This window comes from Pinus tabuliformis, chromosome 5_1, assembly GCF_031772625.1.
Source record: "Pinus tabuliformis cultivar Carrire ecotype Pingquan chromosome 5_1, CPIR1, whole genome shotgun sequence".
NCBI classification, from domain to species: domain Eukaryota; kingdom Viridiplantae; phylum Streptophyta; class Pinopsida; order Pinales; family Pinaceae; genus Pinus; species Pinus tabuliformis.
Genome location: NC_142305.1, coordinates 202,962,530 through 202,982,269, shown reverse-complemented (window position 1 = coordinate 202,982,269; position 19,740 = coordinate 202,962,530). Strand labels below are relative to the sequence as shown.

Below are 19,740 nucleotides of genomic sequence, written 5' to 3'. Positions count from 1 at the left end.
ATTTTTGAGTTTGTGAGCTCTTACAATATATTCTATTCCATCTTTAACAAGTTGATACTTATTTTCAGCTCTATAGAAAATGGTTTTCCTATCATACAAGTAAGGACTTCCTAAAACAATTCCACATATATCCAAGGGAATCACATCTAACTCAACCTCATTTACAAATGTTGAACCAATGGCAAACCTAAGTTTACATTGTCTAGTCACTTGTAGCTTTGCTTTATCACATAACCAACCCAATGGATATGGCTTCTTGTGAGGTGTGGTTAGTAATCCCAGCTTCTTTACAATTGCTTCAGAAATTAAGTTTACTTGCGAGCCACTATCAAACAAAGTATCAATCTTTTGATGCTTGGAAATAACTCTAATATGAAAAAGCTCAGGTCATCTCCTCTCATTTTCTTCACTATCAATAGTTTGGGCAGAATTACTAGTAGATGCTTCAGAATTTTTACCTTGTGCACCTGTGGTTGTGATGGTTGTTTCATCACCTGAGTCTGACCCCAAATCTTTCTGAACAATAGCAACTGCCTTCTTCTTCTTGCCATCGAACTTCTTGGGTTTTAGCTCCGGATGCAACGACCAACAATGTTCATCATCATGTCCATCCTTCTTACAGTGAGTGCATGAAGGTTTGGCCTTTTGTACAACATTTTCCTTCCTCTCTTTCCATTTCTTCTTCCTCTTTTGGTTGTTATTGCTTGCAATGGGTTTTGATGATCCCCCAATCTTTGGGTTCACATTCTTGCCTCTAGCCTCTAGATGGGTAGCCTGAACAGATACCTCATCTATACTAGGAGGGTTAAACATGAGAATGATGGGCCTCAAATAACTATGTAGACCACCTATATACTTCAGCAAAGTTTCAAGTGAGTATAAATAAATGCCTAGAATCAAAGCTCTTTTTCTAAATTCTTGGGTGTAGCTTTGTACACTTTTCCCTTTTAATTGGCGAAGAGTTTTCCAACTCATCATAGCTTGTTGCATATAAGCTAGTGGATAGAATTGTTTTTTAATTGCAGAAACAAATTCACTCCAGACAGAAAGAATTTTACCATGCTTCTTCAAGTCAACTTGTGTCCTACCTTCCCACCATACCAAGGCGGTTCCTCCAAGGCATAGATTGACCAGCTGAATTTTACTCCTATCTGAATCAATGCTTTGCACCCTACAATACACATCAATTTTTCTAATCCAGTTATCTAGATTCTCTGCATTTAACTCTCCATCATATATTGGCAAATCAAATTTAACATCTAATTTAATCAAAGATGTTTTATTCTTTGTATTTTCAAGGCTATCAGGAGGTGTGGATAGAGGAGCCTGTTTTCCTTTCCCTTTGCCTTAAGAATGGCCATCTAGAAGAGATTCTTCTGTTCCTTTGTCTTGTTTGGAAGTTGAAGAATCTTCACTTTGACCTTTCTTAAATTCTCTATACATTTCTTCTGCCATGTATCTCATGGTCATGATACTATCCATGAACTGAGAGTCTGATTCCAAGGGATTTTCTTCTTCCATTTTCCTCCTAGGATAGACTCTACCAATTTCTGGGTTAGTTTCAACCAGTTCTCCTTCTCTTAATTTAATCTTTGACCTAGTTATCATTCACAAATATTCCAGCACAAGCTTGTCTAACCTTAGCAACCTAAAGCTCTGATACCACTTGATCTGATAATGAGATCTAAGACAATAATAAGGTTTTGCAGACTTATATGCATGAATCGGCCTATATTACTTATGCAATGGATCATTCAGATTGCGAGTAAGTATGAACAATTAAGCAGTGAGGGAAAAAAACATAACAGAAAATATCCATGATACAACGAAATTAATATGGAATTCACCCAACCCTTGGGCTATTTCTCCCGGTCCAGCCTCAGTGGTGGCCATTATATTATGTCTTCCAGTGCAAATTTTACAACTGTGTGAGCTCAACTTGAGTATCAACAACAAATAAGAACAACAAGAGCTTCAGCTTGAACCACTCAAGCCTCCTGAGTACACGGACTCTCTCACTCTCAGTTTCTATCGTAGTTCTTCCTCAACACTCCCTCTTTGTCTCAGTCCCTATCGTCCTATGGATTTAAAGCCATTCAGGGCTGCCTATTCACCTTCGCCTTCTTGGCCTTTGGTCTCCCGATCCCTCTATCCACTCGAATCCCCCTGCTAAGCATTAGCAAGCATCGCATAACGCCTTTCGGGGAGGTGGCCACCTGTTTCCTAACAGATAAGTGCATTGGGTTGTTGATATCCCTGTAACAGCCGCTGACTGTCACACAGAGAAATGCCTTTCAAAACTATGAAAATCTGCTAAAACGGACTTCAAAATTTCATATCTGCACCCTATTCTCCCATCAGGTCTGCCTATTGGTCTTTGTCGCTTATTGCAATGGCTTTGTCCCTTTGTGTTTCGTTTAATACGAAAATACATTAAAACACTGTAAAATCTCGCATACTGGACTTAAAAAAATATATGCTATCACCTATTTTTCCATCGGGTCTGGCTATCACAAGTTATGCTTGTATTGGCCCCCCTGCTCCATTAGGCTACTCCGATTGCAATATCGCAATCGCTCATCGCAATAACCCCTGGATTGTTGTAAGCACTCCTGCAAGCTCTGATAGTGATCCTGCGATGTAATATGGGCCGTCGATCTGCGCATTTGTTCGATGGTCCAGATTAACTCCGCCAATCGCTGTCGCAAGTGTCATGTGGCTTGTGCTGATACCCACTGTCCATCCTTATTGATTGTTATTCGTCGATCGGATCAGGACCGTTGATCAGCCAGATCCGATGGCTCTGATTCAACGTTGCTTTAAACTATCGATACGCCTGTTTCTGCTGTTTTCTCAGTCTTTTTGCTTCCCGATAGTGTTTTTCGCCATTCCAAGGGTTGTTTTCATGCGATCGGTTTGACCTTTGAAATGATTTTTAAGAAGATTTCAAGACTTAGAGAGTGTTTCTTGGATCCATTTGGATCACCCACCCAGACCGGTTTTTACGATCTGCATCAATGGCCAAGATTGTTCCTCTTAATCACTCATATTTGAGAAGTACTCTTGTGCAAACAGTGGCCGCATCATAATTCAAACTAGGAGAGTTAAGGTATCAGTTAACTGCAAGTCCCAGAGGTTTCTTGCTTTCTTCATATGATTGTCCTACTGCTTTTTATGCAGTGGTTATTGAAGAACAATCATCACCACATGGACAAGGTGTAAAACTTGTAACATCTTGAATTTGAAGTCATGAAGAATGAAAATTATTTTCCCAATGTTCTCTCTAAACTAGAAGTAGAAGAAAAAGATCTTTTGTTGATATTTGGCTTGATAATGAAGGTTCCTTTGCTGAAGAACCAAACGCAAATGTCGCATTTTTCATTTGAGAAAATTCTCAGTGGTTGTACTCCAAAGCATTTGCTAGCTCTTGTACCAAGAATCCTCAAGGAAGGACAAGAGTCCTCGAGGAGGGACTTATCAAGGGTATTTGAATAGAGAAGATAAAGGTGGAAGAAGGAAAAGCAGTAGAAGAAATGATGTTGATTGGAAATGAGGAGTATGTTCTCCCAGTTATGTGGGATGAGCATCCAATTGGAAACGGAAAAGAAGGTCCTGTCACGCTTGCTCTTTTAAATCTTCTTTTGGAGGACATGAACGCTGGACCTGCAAACATATGCATTCTAGTTCCACATGGAGTGGAGAATTCTCATTCTATCAAATGAGCTTCATCTCGTTTGGCAATACTTAGACATGAAAATAATTCATTTCTGGTATTATGTGAAACTTGAAAGCTAGGTTGCCTAAGTGCTGGACTATGGGCCATTACTTTTAAATCAAATCTACAAATATGTCTGATTTGTTAGTTGACAATTTGAATTGGTGTCATCATATATGTCTTGGGCTTTCGGGCCATTGCAAGCAAATTTAATTGCTGAGAACCTGAGAAAGGCCGAGATTTGAGAATCGAAGTGCATCACTGCCCTGAGAACCACATTCAATCTGTCATTTGACAGGCCTCTAGAGACGCGGATTCTCATTTGAATTGCTATGAAGTTAGAGGTCATGATCTTGTTTCAGAATCAAGATCTTGGGGCAATAGGTATCTATCTTGGAATTATGAGGAAATGCAAAGAAAGGCCAATACCCGAGATGTCTTGGCACTAGGACGACAAAGCTCCGGTGCAGAGGATGGGGATGGTTGTCTCTATCAACAAAGTTAGTGTGATGGGAACAGTTGGCGCTAAAAAAGTGTACAAGGCTAGTCTTCGGAATGGGCAGGAGGTGGATGTTAAGAAGATTTCGAAGAGGGGAAATGAATTTGAAGCAGAGGTGGAGACCCTGGCCATGATTAGGCATGCCAACATCCTAAAGATATTATGTTTCATCTCAACCACAAAGTCAGATTTCAAGTCATTGGTTTTGAATACATAGAAAATGAAAGTTGCAACACTCCTTCCCACCCCTTTACTATCTTGAGTTGTGGAAGGTGTTACCAATATCTTAACTTCAGCTCCATTATCTGCCATGAAGAGGGGGTTACAAAAAATGCTCCTTTTTCAAAGTTTGCAGAATTAAAATTTGTCATCATCGTAACATCTAGCTCGGTGCGAACTTTCCAGCCATATAAATTTCTCCTCGATCAGAGTCTCAGATTAAATGTTATGCTAGATAGAAATTTTGGCCTATTACAGAAGGAAAAGTCATCACCAAGGCGTCACATGGCACCCACATGGCCTACCCTTGGTCCAAGTGGCATTGTCACGTCAAGCTTTATGAGTCCAACAACGGTTTGAACTTAGTAGCGCATTCGTTGCTTCAACCGAGATGTAATATTTTGAAAAAATAATTTTACCAATATTTCCAAATTTTGATATCAATATAATATCCTTTTGCTAAAATATGCTAGAACAACTTGCAAAAGTATTAAATTTTCTCTTTTAGGAATTTGACAAACACTTTGTGTGCAAGCTTATCTTTGAACACGTTGTATGCAAAACAAATAAACACTTATAGTAGAAACTCCAACAAATATCTTAATCAATCCAACACTCATGTAGTCAGTAACTTGACCCTCGTAGAATTATGGATTCAGCCTCCACATGAACAAGCAATTTGGCCCTCTTGAGAACAATGATTTGGCCCTCAAAAAAAGAATAACTTGACCTCCCTCAGGGATAGGCAATGTAGCCCCTACATTGTTTGGTTACGTGTAATTTGGCTTTGTCACACACCCAAACAAGAGGTTAGGGTTTTGGATGAGGCTTGGTCTCCAACCCTATTTTATTAACTAAGGATTCTACAATCAAGTTTACTTGAGAACCCAAATCAAACAAGGTTTCCACTTTAGTATGTTTCATCACAACTCTAATGTGGAATAATTCAATGCTCTTTTGTTCATTAACAAGAGACTCATTTGAAGAACTTGTACTTGCATGCAATTCAAAATTTTAATTAGTATAAAGAGAAAGGTTACCTTGTATGCCCACTGCTGTGATCTATGTCTCGTCACTGGAATCAGATCCAAGGTCCTGTTGCACGGTTGCCATTGTCTTTTGCTTGCCCTTTCCACCAAATCTCTTTGGCCTCAACTTTGGATGCGACTTCCAACAATGTTCATCATCATGGCCTTCCTTCTTGCAATGTGTGCAAGATGACTTTACTCCTCCTTTCTTGGTTGTAGTTGTTGTCTTGTCCTTTCCCTTGCCTTTTCCTTTGAACTTGCCATTATGAGGTTTGAAAGATGATTTCTTGGGTTGATCTTCTTTGTCATTCTTGCCCTTGATTTCAAGGTGAATGGCCTTCACATTGGCCACATTAATAGTAGTAGGCTCAAACAACAACAAAGAATGCATGATGTAACTATGTAAAGCACCAATATACTTTGTTACAGTTTCTGGTGAATCAAGTGAAATGCCCAAATTTAAAGCTTGTTTTCTAAACTCTTCGGTGAGGCTTTGCACATTTTGACCCTTTCCTAGTCTCAAATATTGTCATTCCATTAAAGCCTTTAGTCGATAACCCAAAGGATATAATTTATCTTCTAATGCAGAAACAAAATTGGACCAAGAAGAAAGGAGATTACCCAAGTTTTTGCTACCTCTCTGAAATTTTCTCTCCCACCAGATGAGAGTGGTGCCACTTGGCCGAAGAGATGTTGATTGGATCTTGGCCTCATCTTCCTCGATCTGCTGAATCTGGAAACAAACCTCGATCTGTCTAATCCAATTGTTTAACTTCTCTGCACTACATTCTCCATTATATGTGGGAAAATCAAACTTTACATTTAGCTTAAAAAATGGCTTTTTAGATGCATTTGTATGATATCTGTTAGAATGAGGAGAAGAGGAAGAAGAAGAACTGTCACTGGAAGATGGAGAGGAAAGAGGGTCTTCTCCTCCACCACCATGGTTTACCGAGGCATGATCATTTGGCTCTTTCTTCTCAGGCTTGATTGTCTTCTCATATTTTGCAAACAATTTGTCCACTTTCTCTGCCATGGTGAAGAAGATCTTGCGATAATTTCTCTCTTCCTCTATTTGAGCTTCCTCATCTTGCCATTTTCTGTCTTTGTGCTGCATGTCGCCCTTCGTGATCAAAGGATTTGAATTTTCCTTCACCTTTTTGGAGCTTGTTCTTGGTTAGCATTCACTGATGCAACTCACATCAAGAAGCCCTGTTCTAATACCAAACTTGATCCAAATCTTTTACTTCAAGGATGCATACAAAATTGCATTTTAAAAGATCATGTAACCATGAGATCAAAGGCACACAAAAAACGTGATAAAGGAGTTCACCCAGTGTGGCTATGTCTCTGGGCCCTGCCCAATATGGGGAGGCCTCTTTCATTAAATGACAACAAAATCAAATTTCAAGTAATTAGAAAATGACACCGTATACCTCCACTTTTGGGGATGGCCTGAAAATGTAGACTTCTGATGAAGAAACAAACTGAACAGTTGGATTTCTCGCGAAAAATCATGAAAAATGACTATAAAGTTGACCTTGTTCTGTGCAGGTAGCCTCTGGAGCTTTAGGGAATCTTTTAGATTCTTTGTAAGATTCCCCTACAGGGATATTCTTGGAATATCCTTGGAATATATCAAGAATATTCTCCCACCTCGATTTCAATGCGCACAGGTCATGTGTTGGGTTTTGTGGCTCCCGCTTCGCCATGCGGCCTCCTCCTTGGCATTGGGTCTGAGACAATTTAAGTTTAAGACAGTGGGCAGACTTATCAAAATTTGTCACCATGGTTCAACGGTAGCATGCCGAACTTGGGGTCCGAGCGACCTAGGGTAGAACCCCAAAAGGTGCAAGTGGTAATGTTTTTTGGTGTGTCGTTTTTGGTTTATATCAGCGCTGACGGACCCGCTGGGACAGTTCAACTCCCTCCATCGGATTTTAAAACTATATATGTGTATGTGTTTGTTTGTGTGTGTGGTTTTCGTAATGGTTTGGCTGTTGGCTAGTCGGCAATGTTGACCGTCCACCGGCAGGCAACTGACATTTGTTTTGAAATATTATTATTTAAATCTCAACGGCCGAGTTTCCTTCCCAATTTTTAGGGGTCAATTGTTATTTTATGTAGGGAACAAATTCCTCGTCGCCAACCACGAGAAAGGTCAAAATTGTCGCCTCTTTAAGGAAATTTGGTGACGCTGACTGGGCTGCCACGTGTCACGCTCTGATTGGCCCGTACAATTGACTAGGTTGCTAACAGAGTTGTTAATGTCATGCTGCCACATGTTGCAATCTTGTTGGGTCTCCCTCGTCCATATGACCATATCACCTGCTAACATCAAGATCCATATGACTGACGTCAACATCAGTACTTTTGGCCTTAGCTTCCCAAGTGTCCCTATGGGTCTTGCCTGCAAAAAATTTAGTTGTTTCCAAAAGCACCAGTGGGCCATAACTTCTTCATACGATGTCGGATTGAGGTGTCATTCGCGTCGTTGGATTTAGAACAACGAGCTCTTCGATTTGAGTCTGGTTTTGCTGCTTTTCCAAGATTTTGAAAATTTATTATTGTCATTCTTGATGCAATGGGTTTCATGCTCAAGATAAATTTATTTATAGGTCAAGCACCCATTGAGTGCTTCTAGGTTTGTCATAGAACTATGAAGTCAAAAGAGTCATTGTCATACATGTAAGACCCCTTTAAAAATTTTGTATCTTGTAAAGAAAAATTAGTCAAAGTCAAAAGTGTCATAAAGACCCTCCAAGACCTTGTCAAACAAGTTGGCCTAAAAGAAGGATCAAGCCGGCCTCATGGGCAACAATTCGACCTCCTAAGAAGCCTATATATAAGGGAATCTCGACTTCATTTGGAGGGACATTCATTCAAGTAAGAAAGCAAGTTTGATGTCCTCAAAGAAGCTACAAAAGGTCGAAGATCAAGGAAAAGAAGAAAGAGAAGCAAGATCAAAGTTTTGGACCCCTCTCTCTCTCATGTCAGGGTTTCTAAAGTAGTTGGTAGACCGAAATTGCAGAAGTTGCTGGGGAAGTCGAAGTTATAGAAGAAAATGTTGGGGAAGTCTTAGTTGCTGAAGAAGTTGTAGGGGAAATCAAAATTGTTGGAAGGTTGAAGTTGTTGGAAATTTTTGGGTTGAAGTTGTCGGAAATTGTTGGGTCGAAGTTGCTGGAAGTTGTTGGGTCGAAGTTGCTGGAAGTTGTTGAGTGGAAGTTGTTGGGTCAAAATTGCTAGAAATTGATGGGTTGAAGTTGCTGGAAGTTGTTGGGTCGAAGTTGCTGGAAGTTTTTGGGTCGAAGTTGTTGGAAAGGTTCATCAAGAAGGAGAAGTTTGACTTGGACTTGGAGGGGTTTTTGACAAGGGTCTTAGGTCTTGGAATTCATCATCTGAACATTCTATAAGAAGAGAAGAATTCTTGTGGGTTTTCCTCTCAAGAGGAGAGGTTTTGGCCCTGACATACAACCTACATTTTGTGTCCCCTTGTCTATTTGATCTTCATAGTTTGGTAGTTGTTTGATGATAAGAACATAATAATAATCAAGTGAATGAAGAAGCTAATCAAGTTAAGTAAAAATACATCACAAACAGTTATCAAAGTAATAGAAATCACCTAATCTAGTTGCCCCTAGATTTCTCAACAATTGTTTCAGTTCTTGATTACTTAATGCGAGAATAAAAAGGCTCATAAGCTCCGTAAAAGTGTGTGCGTTGATTTTTTATTTGCTTTAATGTTTTGACTCTTGGTTGTACTAGCCCAAGAGTCTTTGTTTCTCTAGGTAAATGTCCCTTAAATTCTTATGGATAAATGCCACAATTTCAGAGTACCTGTAGCCACAATTTCAAAGCACCTGCAATTCTAATATTAGGACATTGGAGCTGAGTTAGTAAGAGTTGAGGTTGTTGATTGGCGAAAAAACTTACTATGGGATGAGGTTGAAAGAGTTAGATCTTTATTCCAAGGATAAATATTTTTAGTGTTGATATGATATGTTTTAATTGTTCCTCTTGCCAAATTGCAAATGATGATCTCGTGAATCAAGTGAAATGCCCAAATTTAAAGCTTGTTTTCTAAACTCTTCGGTGAGACTTTGCACATTTTGACCCTTTCCTAGTCTCAAATATTGTCATTCCATTAAAGCCTTTAGTCGATAACCCAAAGGATAGAATTTATCTTTTAATGCAGAAACAAAATTGGACCAAGAAGAAAGGAGATGACCTAAGTTTTTTCTACCTTTCTGCAATTTTCTCTCCCACCAAACGTGAGTGGTGCCACTTGGTCAAAGATATGTTGATTGGATGTTGGCCTTATCTTCCTCGATCTGCTGAATCCTACAATAAACCTCGATATGTCTAATCCAATTGTTTAACTTCTCTACACTACATTCTCCATTATATGTGGGAAAATCAAACTTTACATTTAGTTTATAAAATGCATTTTTAGATGCATTTGTATGATGTCTATTAGAATGAGTAGAAGAGGAAGAAGAATAACTATCATTGGAAGATGGAGAGGAAGGGGGGTCTTCTCCTCCACCACCATGGTTTACTAAGGCACGATCATTTGGCTCTTTCTTCTCAAGCCTGATTGTCTTCTCATATTCTGCGAACAATTTGTCCACTTTCTCTGCAATGGTGAAAAAGATCTTGCAATAATTTTGCTCTTCCTCTATTTGAGCTTCCTCATCTTGCCATTTTCCATCTTCGTGCTCCACGCCCCCCTTCGGGATCAAAGGATTTGAATTTTCCTTTACCTTTTTGGAGCTTGTTCCTGGTTAGCATTTAATCATGCAACTCGCATCAAGAAGCCATACTCTTATACCAAACTTGATGCAAATCATTTACTTCAAGGATGCATACAAATTTGCAGTAACATAAACACATAAAAGAAGTGGAAATAAAAAGCAACCATGAGATCAAAGGCACACAAACGACTTGATAACAAAGTTCACCCAGTGTGGGCTACGTCTCTGGGCCCTACCCAATGTGGGGAGGCCTCTTTCACTAAATGACAACGAAATCAAATTTCAAGTAATTACAAAATGACACCTTATACCTCCACTTTTGGGATGGCCTGAAAATGTAGACTTCTGATGAAGAAACAAACTGCACAATTAGATTTCTGACTAATAATCATGAAAAATTACTATAAAGTTAACCTTGTTCTGTGCAGGTAGCCTCTGGAGCTTTAGGGAATATTTTAGATTCTTTGCAAGATTCCCCTACTGGGATATTATTTTATCAGCCTTTTCCATCAGATGAGCCTTGGTGGTTTTCATCCCATCGCCATCATCCCTTTGGCCGATCATACACTTTCACTTGGTTGTTTTACCTTTTTTGAGGAATAACTGCAATGAGTGGTCTTATTAGCTAGCCTCTTCACATCAATCAACATGTTTTGAGAAAGTTCCAACATCACTGGATCCAGGTGCTACCCTAGACACCACTCGTTCCTCAAAATGGAGTCCTCTTTAAGCTCCTTTCAGACTTTCTAAGAACGAAAATATTGCAAAGCGTTTATCATTTCTAGCTCTTAAATGGATTAGAATCGATATCTAACCAGTATAGATTTACCCCTTTCTTGGGGTTGAGATAGATTAATTACGAAAAAGGTACTCGTTGGTCAAACATGATCAATAGGTTCTCTCTTATATTGTTTTATGCTTTTTCGGGCTTGAGAGACAAATGTACGAAAAAGAACTTGTGGAGTTTTCTTTTAGTCCCTTTTCGGACACTCTAAATGTGAAAAGGACCGAGTTATCTTTATCGTTAAACTCATTAAAAACATTAAATAGCGACAAACTTGTCCATCTAGACAAGACCAAGTTTCACCTTCATTAGACTTGTTAAAACATCAAATAGCGATGGATTCACCCGAAGGGTGGAATTATACAACAAGCATATGTTATCCTCCTCAAGATTGATAAAAATAAAGAGGTACTGGTAAGAAATTACTGGGGAAAATTGTGAAAAGTTGGGAACACTTTATGGTAGCAGGTTGCTCTTGAACAGGACGCTTTCACCTCATCACCGTGACTATGTGGGTTCAGTCATTCAGCTTGATGGTTATCACACTGTTGGTCCATCATACCATCCATCATTTCGTTTTGGGTCAATGCTACCAATTCACTTTAGTGTCGCCAGTATGTTCAAGAGAAGTCATTTAGTTCAAAATTTCATCCTTTACAATACAGTAAACCTTCTTTTTCATGCCCACCATTCCTAAACCTTGTGTCATCAGTCGATGTTTCATCTCCAAAATCTCAAAAATGTTTGATCTCTCTTGTCTTTAATGAGAGGCACCCTATGTGGTGCTCAGTTCCCGACAGATTCCCTCAGGGATGGCTCGATGTTGCCTTATGCTACAGGTTAGCTCAGCTCTCTGTCTTTCTACTCTTTGCTTCACTATCTCTTCTTTTCTCTGTCTTCATCTTCTTATCTCTGTGTTCTCTCTGTCTCTGTTCATGACTTTAAAGCCAGTCAATCTCATGACTGATCACTTCCTCTTCCACCCCCGTCAGGTCGCCTGTTGCTGCTCACTTGGAGTTCCCTGTCTCGGCATCATCATCAATGGCGCATAGGGAGTGGCCACTTTTCCTCCTACTAACTGCACCAACTCTTCCTCGTCAGTTCAGTTCTTCGGTTACGTTAGGAAATGACTTGTCCACCACCTCAGCGGTCAAATTGGACCTCAAATCCTTATGTATCGTGGCTTAATCCCCTGTCAAATATGGTTTCCCCATCGGGCACGATCTCAGCCATTAGATCTAGAGCCCCCAGATCCGATGTCATTCACTCATTACACGCGGTTGACTTGCTCAATTGTTAGCATGCGATGAGCTGCAGTTTTCTCTCTCCTCTGACTGCCACACGTCGGGCACTGAATGGAATCGGTAGGTTTCAGCCAAATCCACTTACTGCGCAAGGTTGTCCATGATATACCGCTGGTTCTGAAGCACAAGTCCCGCCTTTAGCCTCTAGCACTTTTCCCCATGGTTTTCCTGTAGGTTTTACCCCCGTACAGAAATTACTTGCATACGAATTCTAAAACACATAAAATAAACAATGCAAGAGCACAACACATAAAACACATATACACAAAGATTTTCCCGTAGATCCCAAAACCGAGACTACCAGCTTGATTTTTTGTTATTATTCCTTTCAATGTTATAATACATATTTATACATGTTGAAGCATCCAATAGCATTGGCCGAAAACCATCGCGTCCAAAAAAAATGTGTGAAAATTGTGCACAAAACCATAGGTGGGTCCACCCAACCTAACATAGGGTCTAAAACCAAAATTTTCCAGCACGTTGCATCGAACCCCATAAAGTGGGGTTACGAGTGCCCCTCAAACCCCTTGTAAACTACGTGGAAAGAATATAACACAACCCAACATTCTCCCACTTCTAGTTTTCTTTCCACAGGGGGCCACAAGAGAGCTTAGTCATTTTTCCAGCCCTGAAATGCTCATTGTCCCTCTACACCAAGAGAACTTCTTAGAGCTCACAGATTTTGTCAATACATCTACAGTATTATTCAAAGTGTCCACCTTTACTAGCAACACCTTTTTTTCTTCTATCATATCCCTCACAAAGTGATACTGAACATCAATTTGCTTTGTCTTTGAATGATATGTAGGGTTATTTGCCAAGAAAATTGCAATTTGGCTGTCATAGTCTATCCTTATAGCTCCATGTACTAAACCCATACTTGAACATAACCTCTGCAACCAAACTGCTTCCTTGCTTGCTGATGAGCCCCAAAAATGGACAATTATTTGGGCTCATTCAACCTCCTAATTTGACTTAATCCACCATTCCCATTAGTTTATTGCATGCTTTTGATTATATTTATGTTAATAGAGTGAATTTGGTTAGTCATTATGCCAACAAGTCTAATGGGTGCTTTGTGTAGCCTTTTTGGTCAACTTGGAGACAAAATTGAAGGTCTTAATGAGCACTTGGCAGCCAAATTCGTGGGAGAACAAGCTAGAGGATTTGTAGGAAGGTGTCCCCTTCATTTATGGGCCCTTACCTCGAATTCTCCACCATCAGCTCGGAGTTCAAGGGCCACCGAATCAATTAGCACAAGGGCAGCCAAGAAAGTCAAGTAGGACTGCCATTAACTCCAAGTTTTGGGTAGCCGAGTCCCTAAAGTTTAGGAGGACTGTTGGGTCCTCAATTTGTATAAATAAGAAGGCTTAGGGCCTCATTTGGGTTAGCCAGTGTAGCCAGTGGATGTTAGCTAGTTAGCCAGTAGATAGTAGCTAGTAGTTAGTCATTTCATAGCCTTGTTGTAGTCATTTTGTAATTCGATTTGTAGGCAATAGATTAGCTTTTCTTTCAGCTCATTCTCAAGCTCTCCTTGTGGACAATTTTGATGTAACTCTTCATTCTTGATTAATAAAGATGAATCCAGCTTTGCACCAGCTCTAAATCTCTCTTGGGACGTTGTAGCTCTTGGGGTTGGGCCCATCTCAAGCGCCCAGTACCTCCCTTGTTTACCTTTATGTGTCTTTGCTGCATTCTGAGAATAAAATCTGCTATTTTGTTTTGTTATTTAGTTTGTTTTTTTGATGAGTAAAATAGATTTTCATGCTCAGATTTAGTTGATAGGTTGTTAACAGAAAAAGCTTCAAGAAAAGGGCCAACAAACATCTGTGGTTTCACCTGTCCCTCAGTGGGATCAGGAGCTGTGACTAGGATGACTTTGCTGCCCACGAAAACACTGACTTTGCTTTGCCATGCAATCATTAGTGTTTGTTTTTCATTTGCAAAAGTTGGTTACATGTTCAGATCTTTGAATGCTTCATTTCATGGTTAATATACATGGTTTCCTTGCAAATAAAGCTGTTGTCCATTCTTGTTATTGTTAGCTAGATCATATTAGGGTAGCATAACTAGATCTTTGTTTTCTTGCATGTCTTTGTTTGTTCAGTTTGAAAAACCACTTGCAGAGTACCTATTACCCTTCCTTACCTGCACGTACTCCATCCAACCTACCTGTTTCATCCTTCACTCAGAACCCTTACCTTACATTTACCTCATTCGTTTACTTTGCCATGATTCTCATCTTCTTGTACAACATCGTTTCATCCCTCCTTGAACAAATCTCACCATCTACACCTTCTCCTCAACTCCAACCTCCAAGTCTTGAACTCCCCTACACCCCTATTTCACCTCCATACTCGTTCCTCCACCTTTTTCCCTCCATCCATTCTCCAAAATCCTCTTTTCAGAACATCCTGTAGAAATCTCTGAACATCCTGTAGAACCCCTGCAGACTTCCTGTAGAAGTTCATAAACACGGTTGCATGGCATCCTGACTTTGTGAAACTCTCTGAAAGGATGATAGGGATCCCTTAGACCCTCTCCGAGTCTTCCCAACCTTTTCCAAGCATTTCTCCTCCTTGATCCACCCCTGCACAGTGAAAAGCTAGTTAAAAGCACATGCATGATAATTCTAATAACTTACTCAAAAATACCAAAAAGATGTTTTCTTCAAATAGTGATAACTTAGACACATGCATCTTACCTTCCTAGAAGTAATGGCATCTCTTCTCGTAGTTTGCATTCTCATTTTTGCATCAGTAGGACTAGTTGGTAGAATTAGGGTTTACTAGGGTTTGCTAGGGTTTGCGTTCCTTTTTGGCTTTCATTTTCCTTTCGCAATTATATTAGCTTCCTTCGAGTTAGCTTTCATCCATCAATTAAAAAGCTTCTTCTAAGAGCTCATAGAAGTTGGCTTAAGCTCCTAGCGGACTTGTGCCAGCTGACCAAGTGACAGCTGCGGCAAGAGCTAGTACTTGTGCATACAGCACCGTCGCTTCCAAGTTTGTTACGAACTACTGGGTTGATAAAATTAGAGATAGGAAGCTCCAGGAGTTGTAGGATTATTGCTACAATACCAGAGCCCACCATCTTTTTGGCACCGTTGCCGGGGAAGCGTCAGAGCATTGGTGATTGCCGCTTTTCTTCTAACTTCCACTACAATCTTCTACTAAGTAGTTTATTTCATTTCCATTATGCAATTTCGTTTATGCAAAAGTAGATTAGCATTTCCCGCTTTCATAAATTAGAATTTCAATTCCTCAATTTCATTTCTGCAATCATAGATTAGCATTTCAATTCTGCAAGCATAGATTAGCATTTCATTCTTGTAATTTCAGTTGAGAAAAATAGATTAGTCCTTTCCTGCTTTCATTTCAATTCCGCATTTTCATTTCAGCAAGATAGTTAGTTGCAGTTCAATCTATTTTAGTTTTTCAAGTAGAAGTAGAAAAAAAACAAAAATCAACCAAAAAGATTTCCTTTCATGCCTTGTAGGAGTAGAGATAAGTTAGAAAAATATTTTCATAACACCCCCCTTTGCTTCACACAGCCAACCTTCTCTCTTCTTCGATGGTTGTGACTAAGAAGAACCCCTGGGTGGACATCAAGGCATATTTAAAGAACCTCTAGGGGAGAAGAAGAATAAAACATTCCTCTGGAGTGAATGGCTATAAGCAGAAATGTTGGGAGTAGTACCTTATCCAGAAATGAATTTGTGAATCAGATCGAAGATTTCAAGAGTGATATGAGGTAGTTTCTTGCCATGCAACTGGATACCTTGCGGATCCAAAAGAAGCAAGAAGAAGCCAAGAGGGCTTTGGCCATTTTTTGTCCTAGGTGCACTAGAAAGCATCCTAGGAACGAATGTCCATTGTACTCCATAGAAGTGTGTTTTGTCTGTGAAGAATACCAGCCTACAAATCATTGCCCTTCCTTACCCAGAATCAAAGCTGCATATCAGAGAGCCAAAAGAGTCACTGAATCACTCTATTATATGAACCAAAGGAGGCCACATGAACCTAGATCTTATCAGCAGGAACTGCAAGGGACATCCGAGACCTATTATGACCCCTATCAAGCCACTTTCATGCCTTCTTGGGGTTCCCCTGCTCATCCTTCCTGGTTCACACCTCCTTCTTGTTCCTTCATAGATCCATATTATGCCCAACCAGCTGCTCATTCATTTCACTCTTATGCTCAGCCACAGCCTTAGTGGAATGCACCTCATTAGGGGTGGAGGCCCCAGTACAACACTCCTCCCACTTCTTTTCCTCCACCACCTGCTCAACCGCAACCATCACCTCCTCCTCCACCAAGGCAACCCCAAATGCCTACCCAACCACAACCCCATCCGCATCCATCTCAAATACACACCTCCACTCAACTACCCGTACCACCATTTCCAAAACCATACCATGGAGCAGCTCAACCCAATTGCAAAGCTGAGGCACAACATGTCCAAACAACTGCTCTTGAGCTCAATGATCTTCACCATAGCTCAGGAAGAGTATTGCAAAAAAGAGACTATATTACAAGCATTGAAGGACCACATCCAGCAGAAGAAGATTCAAAAGAAAAGATCAAAGAACCATGGGCTGCACTTGCTGAAGAGAAGAGATCAGAATCAAAGATCGAGAAAGCTTCCTCATGGTTACCATCAAATATTCCATGTATTCAAGAGGAAGATCAGCAAAAGGAGGAAGATGAGAAAGTCATGATAGAAAGTGACATGAAGAATGATCCAGATCATCAAAAGGAGGAAGATGAGAAATTGATGATAGAAGGTGACATGAAGAATGATCCAAATCAGCAAAAAGACCAAGGATATCAAAGCTATATTGAGACATGGTTCCAGACAATCACTAAGTTGCAACAGTACTCTCTTCCTCAGCTATGTTTGATCCCTTCAAGGTCAGATCATTTGGTCTCTGAGATCTGGATACCTATCCAAGCATGCATTTCGAGCCTTCACATAATTTTTTCTCTAATCTCGATGTGCACATGGCTCCATTGGAAGTATTCTTATACTTGAAAATGATTTTTTTTTTCAAGTAGGGTAGGGTAGGAAAAAAGAAAAAAAGAGAAAAAAGAAAAAGAAAAAAAAAATGAAAAAAGAGGAAAATAGAAATCTAAGGTGAAAACCTCCTCGGAGGCGCCTTAGATTGGCTCATTGATTGAAAACCTCCATGAGGTGGTCAATGGATTGGGAAAAAAGAGAAAAGAGAATAAGATCTTTGGGTGAAAACCTCCCTTGGAGGCGCCCAAGGTAGGCAATTAGGGTTAAAACCTCCATGAGGCGCCCTAGTTGTTTTTCAAAAAAAAAAACAAAAGAGAAAAAGAAAAAGAAAAATAAAACTAATTCCATTGGCTAATTGCAGGTTGCAAGAAGGACGTTTCATGACAGGAGGAGCACTCAAATCAAGGTTAAAGGAATTTTTCTTGTGCCTTCTACAGGAAGCTCTGTATTTCTACAGGAAACATCCTGTAGAACCTTTGGACGAACCAAATTCAAATTCAAAATGGAATCTGATGGTGGGAATCTGTTGATTAGACCTGCAAGCACTTGTGTGGCCATCCCTTGCCTTTCTCCATCATTTTTTCCACCTCATTGTGCTTCTCATTGTGCTTCTACAAGAACTTCCTGTAGAAATTGTGGGAAACTAGACATGGATTTCAAAAAGTGGTTTGGCGAACACGGTAGCTTCCTCAAGGGTTCAGAATCCCTCATTCAATCTTCCAACTCCTCCTCCATCATCTCCATACCTGCATCACAACCCAAGCTCAGTTTTCCCTTCCATGCAAACACTTGCAAAATGCCTTGAGGAAAAAAACACATGGAACAAAATTTGTTTTGCCATAACTTGAAAACCATGCATCCATTTAACAAACCATTTTATGGGGAATTGTACAAGGGTGATGACAACATGCCTGAGCAGTTTCATGCTGTTTCGGTGCACGGTTTCCAAGAAATCAGCCTCCATCGCCATCAGCCATTTTTTCATTTTCTCCATAACCGTGCATCCGTTTCAAAACTTGTTTCATGGGGATATGCATATGAGTGATGGTAACCTACCCGAGCCGTTTCAGCCGATTCCGATGCACGGTTTCCGAGAAATCGATCTCTGAAATCTTCAGCCATTTTCCATTTTCATCGAAATCCGTGCATCCATTGATCACGATTTTGCTTTGGGAGATGCATAATGATGATAGAAACATGCTCAGCAAGTTTCAGATCAATCCGGTTTACCGTTTGGGAGAAATGGCGAAAACAAGTTCTGGTTCTGTGACATTGCAGCAACAGCAGCTTGAAGGTGCAGATTTGAACGTGGAAACAAATGCATGCAGCTTAGATCTGGTCAGAGGACACTTGCACAAGGAAAAACAATCAAAGATTAGCAGCCAAGCCACATGCAATCAGAAAAACCAATGCATGCAGCAATGACAGGCCACAGCAGCTCACGGCAGCCATTCAACTTCGAGGTATGTGACTGAAACTCATTCTTCTATTGCATAAATTTAATTTAAAAACTGCATGAATTAATGGAATGGTGGGATTAAGCCACGAATTATCAAGTTTAAGCTGATTTTCTTCTCTAGAACTCAGCCGGCAGTCACGCAGTACATGTGGACAGGTGACTCACGTGAAAATTAAAAAAAAACAGTTAGTGTCAGCTGCTTGAATTCCAGTGCAGCGAATCAAGAAGAAAGCATACAGTTAATAAGTAGAACATGTAGTTCATGATACCACTGCAGTTCATGGGCCAGCACATGTCTTTGCCGCCTCACTCCACCAAAAATCACGCAGAAATTAATGAGCGCTCAGCTGAAATTCATGGACTGATATTCAACTTGCACTTGCAACCTGTTCAACTGAAGATGCATCCTCTTCTCCCACAATCAGTTAACCTATCATCCTTCGCTGATTTTTTTGGCCTGTTCAAAATTCTCCCGCTCATCCAGTTTGAAGCTTGAAGAAAGCCTATTGTTTAGTTGAAGTCAAGGTTGTTGCAAAACAACTACAGCCAGGAACAAATGGATTGCTTCTCCACGGCAGAGTTTGGACAGACTAAACAGGGATAGAGCGCGAAGTCTTGAGCACAAGAAGCACTTGAATGAAAGCAAGGAAAAGAGCTTGAGATTACGAAGTTTTTCCAGATAGAACATTATTTTCTGACTTGAAATGTTCTGCTTCTTCATTGATGAGTCTTCACCAGGGAATTGATTATGGGACAGAGCTATATATTTTGAAGTGATTCAGTTGATACATCCCATTCAAAGTTATCCAAAACAGTAGAGGGAAAAATGACCAGTGAAGTTCTTAGTTATAGATAGCCTTGAATTGAAGGATATTGATGAAAGTTTATCCTTCTTGGAGAAAGCCCCCTGCTTCATTGAACGATATGGAAATCAAAGAGTAAGAATACCTTTGGTAGG

The 19,740-nt window shown here is 40.1% G+C and overlaps 1 pseudogene; it reads left to right on the top strand.

Annotated features, from left to right (window-relative positions):
- LOC149164101 (D-amino-acid transaminase, chloroplastic-like) overlaps positions 1–3,722 on the top strand; it is a 60,563-nt pseudogene extending 56,841 nt beyond the window's left edge.
- Positions 3,723–19,740: the final 16,018 nt, after the last annotated feature.